The following is an 8100-nucleotide window of genomic DNA, read 5'->3' as shown; positions in this document are numbered from 1 at the left end:
GGTGTAGGTTGTGCATTGCATATTTGATGCATGTATGATCATGTTCCAATTATCTATAAATTAATGATATTTATTAGCGCGCGGACCAACACATTTATTGTTCAAAAGTTTTCCATAGTTTGTTTTTTCAATACACTACTGTATTCACTATACAATAAGCATTTTCGTCGGCGTCATAAACGCCATTTCAGCGTTACTTTTGTTAGCTTGACATTTTGTTGTTACGTCTATATATTATACTACCGAGTTCAAATCCGGATTTTATAAATTGATTGCCTTTTTTTCTAAAACAAGGTCATGCACTGTAGGCCATAGATTTGTAGATAATATCTTCATATTCAGAAATAACGATTATTAGATATATCGGATTCTTTACAAGTCGTCATATAAGGCATACTTTTATTTAACGAGTTCGGGAAATTTGTTTAACGAGCTTACTCACATATTTCTTGGAGGAGTTGATAAAATTTATGTATAATGTAATGACGATTGTCAGATGTTTTTTTTTATCATATGTCAATTTTAGGTGAAATATAACAAAAAAACCTACATGTTACACATGCGGTGATGATAAGCCGAATACAACACAGCAATGCTATATGCCGCGCTACATTAATTGAGGAAATGGCACTCTGGGAATAATTGAAATATATATATATATATATATATATATATATATATATATATACGATCGTTTAAACTGCGTTTATAAATTGTTTATAAATTGAATATACAATTAAAAAGGAAACACAACATAAACTCTATTATTTTAGAGAAATTTGCTTTCTTTTAAATGGTGACGTAACACCAAATATTAAAGATGACGTAGTTTATTAAAAAATATATTAATGACGTCATTTTCTGTTTAAATACAATTTATTCATGAAATCAAGAGAAACTATTACGTTATCTTCTTATGATTAAAATGAAAAGTTAACGACGTTATTCAAAATATGTTTTTATAAAAAAACAAATAAGTGTATGGCTTGCTAGAATATGACCAATAAAGCTACTCTTCTTCTTCTTCATCTTCTTCTTATTATTATTATTATTATTATCATTATTATTATTATTATAAGCGAGCCCACTGATGCTCCGACCATCAAGAAATTAGGGGAAATGGAACTGCTGGGAACAGACGGGCACGAGGAGTTGGGTGACATATCTGGGATGACTTTTGTAGGGGACAGGTTCCTGGTGGCCGCAGACACGATGAAAAGGTGTTTGCGATGTTTTGATATGGATAGAGAGAAACAAGTAGGGCGGTATTATAGTGGATTTCGACATTTGGGTATAACGACAATACCCGGCAATCGTGTGGCAGTGACTTCAGATCATGAAGTATGGTTTCTACGTGTGACTGAAAAGGGGGACCCGTTGTTAGAAAATAAAATACACGTTAAAGAAAGTTGCTATGGAATAGCATCCAGTGGTGACAACTTGATTGTTTGTTACGATCCTGATCCTGGAGTACACATTCTGGATATGAAGGGAAACGTGATAAAGGTAAACGATTCTCTACTTAACTTTTATATCGTTAAATTTTTAAATTTCAATTACCCACCCTTCAGTTGAAATATGTTTTATGATTGATTGACTAAAATGATAGTTATTTAAAGACTAAATATATTTAAGTATATAAATTTGCAACATAATTGATATATCCAAAACATTAAGGGTTATGCTGAAACATAGACGTACATTCATTGATCGGATGGATTTGTGTCATTATGTAATTGATGTTTACGGTTGTACGTACCAAGGATAATTATAGTTGTTGCTAATGTGAAACGATCAAAGAATATGGGGTAACGTGGAAGGCAATTCTAGTATACTTTAAAGAAATACCCTTTATATATATTTTTTTAAATGTAAAAATAATTTGCATGTGTATACAGTGAAAAACAAAACACTGTATATGCTCTCTCGAAAACAAACAGAAATATAACTCGCATATATACAATATATAACAGAGATATGCGCCTATAGCATAATTATATAAACATTAAGTGATATAACCTTAAATATAATAAATATCAACCAAAAAATTCAATTCAATTGAATTCAATTTCAGTTGAATATAAAGGATATTGGCGCTTTTAGGCTGGGGATTTGTGGCCACGTAGCTATTAATGAAACAAAGGATATAATGTTTTATATGTACCGAAATCATATGCTTTCTTGTGTGTTTTTTCATTAAAGTCAAATAAGTTAAACATGAAAATGCACTCGATTTTCATATTTACGTTCGAAAATTGATTGTTTTATGCCCATATAAACATATTTATTTTAAAGCGTTAGTAACGCTTTAAGCCATAAAACATCGATTTTCAACCGTACATATGAAACACTGCGATCTGAATTTTTGTCAGCTGGCTTATATCACTGGTTTTCTCACATTCTTACAACAACTGACTCATTCCTAGGCAATTTTTTTTTTTAAAAATGTCGAAACGGCCAATCTGTGAGAGTGCAGCTTTAACACTGTCAATAAACTTCGTATCAAGTATTTGCAACATAGTCGGTGAAATGATCGAATTGTATATATATTTGCCTTTTATAATGCTCATATCATATCATAACATACATGGAAGCATTAACATTTTTTTTTCTTTTGCAATTTTGAGGGGGTGCGAATCTGTGCGGTGCTGTGTTGTTTGTTTACATGTCCATGTAGGTACACTATATATATATATATACTACTAGTACACTGGGCCCCATCATTTGGTAAAGGCTGAAATGTGTTTAAACGTTAAAAACAGCAACACATTCGGTGATTTTTAGTTTCATCAAATGTGTGTTTATTTTTTATCAAGTTCATTTACTAAAAGAAATTGAACCACAAAAACGGAAATAATACTCTAAAATAAATTCAATTGACGACTAACATCGACATTGATATTTATAAGAATGGAAACAAACGAAATATTGTGATTTGCATTAAATTAACATTACAGTCTTGTAAAGATCAGTTGTCATCGTAAGTAGTTCTTGTACTAAAGAACCATTTTTACCCATGTAAATGTATAGTGCTTAAATCAATTCATTTATGTGTACGAGTGTGTTCTAAAGAGAGTCGGTAACCTTTTATAGCGAAAACCATCGAACAAATGACTTTTTATTTTATTACTTTACGCTATAGTGATACAACATCATCAAAGTTCAAAATGCTCCTTAGGCAATATTTTCTAAAATGTGACCTAATATTTTTTTGCCAAAAAGCGTCAGTGGTGTTTATTGATATTTCGATGCGTGTCTGGTGTGTGTACGTTTGTGTCTCTGGTTCTGTGTCATTTGGGCTCTGAACAGGGGATATTTTTAATGCTTGCCTACTGGGCTTGTCCCTGTCTTTCTTATTGAAGTATTGCAATTGCATAACCAATTGGTTTGATTTTTGAAATTTGCTCGGATGCGTAGCTGGTTTGTGATTTTCATAAATACAAATTAAAACCAAGTTTGAAAGAGCGTTGCCAAAATAAAATAAACGAGTCCCTTTCAAAAATACATGTACCGTGAAACGAAGTCAAACACTTGTAAATTGGAACAAATGTATTACTGGTAAAGATATATTATGCGTGGATGTATAATTACAGGAGTTTGAGACAGACGATGAGGGTAAGAACCTGTTCGTGAGGCCTAGTTCCCTGGCAGTAAGCCCTGACCACAACACCATATACATCTTTGACGATATCAAAAACACGGTTAATTCCCTCACCCAGGATGGCCGTGTTCTTGGTGTTGTAGATGTAGAGGAACATCTAAGCTTCGGATCAGCTATAACTGTGGACTCTGCAGGTCGAGTTTACGTGTGTGGTATCGAGACTGTTCTTCTAGTGTCCTTTGAGACAGGCACCGTAACCCGGCTGCTGGGGATTAAGGACGGGATAGGGCGTCCAATCTGTGTGGCGGTCTGTGATAAAACACAACGTCTGTTCTTGCCATCATGTTACAGCACAGGGATCCAAGTGTACAACATGTCAAAACACACTACGGCCTGATAATATAAGGTAGTATGAGGCTTAGACGGTGCACGAAGTGTTTCCAGTTTAAAAATACAAAGAATAAATCAATTTGTTGTCCTTTATATCATATGCAAATAATCTAAAACCTTAATTTGTAAAAGTTCATTTAATTTAACTTTTAAACAAAACAATTCGAGTGCAATTACGTAGGAAAGGAACACCATGTGAATAAAAACAAAACTTATATAAAAGTGTGTATAGCTTTGTATGTGTATGTCTTTGAAATCAAAACGAATGGTGTATTTCATCTCTTTGTATTATTAACACCAATGTTGTTCTTTTAACACGTATGCATCTGAATATGGATCGAACGTGTTTTTTACCATAAAGTGGTTTATTCAGTATAATAGTATTGTTGTGCATTTTTAAGTAAGACCCTTCAATTTTTGCTTTCATTTTTCCATATATATTGTTCCGCTCGACTGTTAAAACGTCGGGGTATCGTCACAGCTTTGGTAGGGACGTCGGAATTACCGCCGTCTTCATTTTTTTTTGGCAATTGCTCAGAAGCCATTTAAGTATAAAATACTTTTCATAGTTCTATATATCAATTCACAAATTAATATATTCTCAATCTTGGTGACACTTGGAGCTCCTGGCGCCCCTCTCCTAAATCGTCCAAGTTGACTTTTAATTTCAATAAAGGAGAAATAAGTAATAAAATACGCGCAAAATGCACCACTTCGGACAAGAAATTGTTAAAATTATCTTGGGGGAGTACCCAATAAAACACTACCAACAATTTAGACCGAATAGAATGTGTTGAATAAAATTCGGTTCTGAGGGAGTGGCGCATGTCAAAAGGTTATGCCCCTAAAGTTCGCTCCCTCTAACGTCGAATCCGGAAAACCACCCCTGGGTACATTAAGTTATAAGTCTTGCTTCTTGGTAAATTAAGAAGCACAGATGAGCGATAGTTTTCGCTAGCAGCTCGTCATATAAATGAACATAATTCAACAACATTCCTATATAAAGTTGTATATGTAAATGAATATATGTATGTTATATATCCATTTTGAATGCAATGTGCGCCATCAGATGGTTTTAACACTTTCTTTGATGGAACTTTGATAATGAAAATGTCCATCTGTATAATTTTGAATGATCATTAACTTCTGTATAATTTTGAATGATTGCATACTTTGGTATAATTTGAATGATTGTATTATTCGGTATAAATTGTGAATGATAATGTACTTCTGAATAATTTTGAATTAAATTTTTGAATTATACTTTTGTATCATTTTGAACGAAAATTAACTCGTGTATAATATTAAATGATAATTTACTTCAGTAAACAGCTGTTTAATTGTGTATGCTAATTTGAATGATAATGCACATCTGTATATTTTGAACGATAATATACTTTTATCACATGCTTACCCTTGTTTTCCGTGTAATATACCCATTACGAATATTTTTATCTTACACATGTGTAAGATAACATATCAGACATTTCTATTGGCTAGACTAATCACACGCGACCTAGATATCCATCCGCATTGTTTGTAAACAAGATGGTTTAAACGCCAACAAATACATACCTCAATAATGAAGCGGTAGGGCTTCTGGGAGACAAATGGCTAACGAATCATAGTGCCAGAAAGCATCTTGTTCGAAAACTTTCTGATAACAATGTTCCGTCAACCAGATAACGCAGATTACTAGTCACAGAAATATCCAGTCAGTCAACAAATACAGCCATGTTAGTGACAAACAACACGAGAACATTTCAAACATCTCCATCTTAACAGGCAATATGCGACCAATACCATAAAATTTGCTTGCCAGTTTAATCAGCTGTCGGTTACCAAAACACAAATACGAATTCCGCAGCACAGGTTTCTCATCACACGTACGTTCCAAGACGGTAGGAACAGTTTGTTCTCTGGAAACATTCTTGATGGAACTTTTTCAACATCAACATCCATGCAGTGCAGAGTAAGGCTTCGTCGTAATCATCTGCATGTTGTGAAAATCCATGTACACTAAGAAAACGCTTCAAAGCCATCGTAGAAAGCGACAGCGAATAACTTTTAAATCCGTGCACACAGTAAAACTTGACAGACCGATGTAGGTCACATAAACCGCGTAAAGCATGTACTCTCAGTGTGACGTCATCAAATTGTGTACTCATTGTGTTTTAATGGATAAAATTGTTTGTTATTCATGTTGTTGGATATTTTACTACACATTTTTATACTTGTGACTTGTTCAGCGTTTTATCAGAATTAAAACTTGATAACTGCTAGCTGTTTTTGTCATTTTCATTTGGAACTATTTATATGGCGCATCGTTGACATTCCACTCAGTTTACTTTGGCTGTCAAACAATGGGTTTAGAAAGTGGAACGTGGAACTAAATTGGTAATAAAAACACCGTTTTAAGCATGTGATAAAAAAGACCTGACACTCGTTATCATTTTATACATATACAATATTTTTATTAAACTCGTCCATGAAAGGTGTTAATAAGCTCGCCAGAGGCTCGCTTACTAACAAATTTCATGAACTCGTTTAATAAAATCTTGTATTAAATGACAACTCGTGTCAGATCCTATATATGTATAATGTTAAATGATAATGTACATCTGTATATTTTGAACGATAATATACTTATCTATAATGTTGTATGATTATGTACATCTGTATACTTTGAACGGTAATATAGTTAACTATAATGTTGTATGATAATATACATCTGTATACTTTGAACGATAATATACTTTTCTATAATGTTGTATGATAACGTTATTGTGTATATAATTATGTATCATGATAGCGTACATCTGTATATAAGTGTTTGTAAAGGTATGCATGTATGCTATGTTTGTATGATAAAGTATGAAGTGTGCTCAAGAAGTTGTTGTTTAACGAGTCTTGATTTTGCAGCAACAATGATGTATGCGTTCCGCCGCATCTTTTTCCGATGATATTAAACATTAAGCCAGTGATGGTTAAAAAACATCCCTTTGCTGATGAAGATTCCTAATCAGGTCAGTGGACAAAAACTGAATCCCCCCATACAGCAAGGTCAGTCGAAACAGCTACAATCTCCAATACTGTGACGAACGATCAAGGGTGATCTTTGTCAAAAGGATTAACAATATTTGGATTTTAGATATTTATTTTAAGACAGTTATTTTATTCCGTCCAAATACTATATTGTCCGTTTCAATATTCAAACAAGAGCGAAGCTGTTGTTTTATGGGCTTCAAGAAAGGGGCAAATCTCGAAGATTATTAACTCTATAGAGTAATGCGCGTTGCTGCACATGCGCACATTGTCTCTAGGAGCATGTGTTATATTTTTCCCGCTGAATCCTTTTACACCACGACGCCGACACCAAGGTTATCTTATGACAGTACCTCGATGTTTTTCGAAGGCAAATATACTGGCAAAAACTGAAGGTTTGAACGCATGATTTTAGTCAAAATCACACGAAATACGTAACGGCAGTTATTACAGCACCGTACAGGAAAATACCTGCGGGAAGGAATTTGCCGTTATTATTCTTGCATACCGAAAATGCACGTTCTAGCGTGTCGGAGGTTCCCATACAAACCAGGAAATATTCTACGATCTTAGACTGAACCAAACAATTATTCTCTATACATTACAGACTTCAGTTATGAAATAATTTACTGTGCTCTACTGGCTTGCTTAATTTGGTCACTTTCTGTATCAAGATCATAAGACATTCGTAAGCAAATGAAGTTAAAGAAATACAAATACTAAAATAATTTTGTGGAACATGAAAAGTTCGCCCCGCGCATCCGGGAATCTTATCCAGGTCTCTGGATTGTTGGTTAAGTTTGCTAACCGCTTTACTACCACGACAGTGTCATTTTTAAACTAATGGCTAGTTAAAGAAAGGAACCGAGATCTCATACATATCTTATCAATGTTAAAGTTTGGTAAACATTGGATAATAACCTAAGGTGCTATTGTGTTCTAAAGTTAAATTAAAGCTGCTTTGCCAATTTTTGAATTTAAATGGCCAAAATCCAACCATTAGTGTACGGACTAGACAGGTTTTCGAAAAGAAGCGAGCTGTTATGGATAAACAGTTACTGTAC

This window comes from Mya arenaria, chromosome 17, assembly GCF_026914265.1.
Source record: "Mya arenaria isolate MELC-2E11 chromosome 17, ASM2691426v1".
NCBI classification, from domain to species: Eukaryota; Metazoa; Mollusca; class Bivalvia; order Myida; family Myidae; genus Mya; species Mya arenaria.
This window is presented reverse-complemented; position numbering follows the sequence as displayed.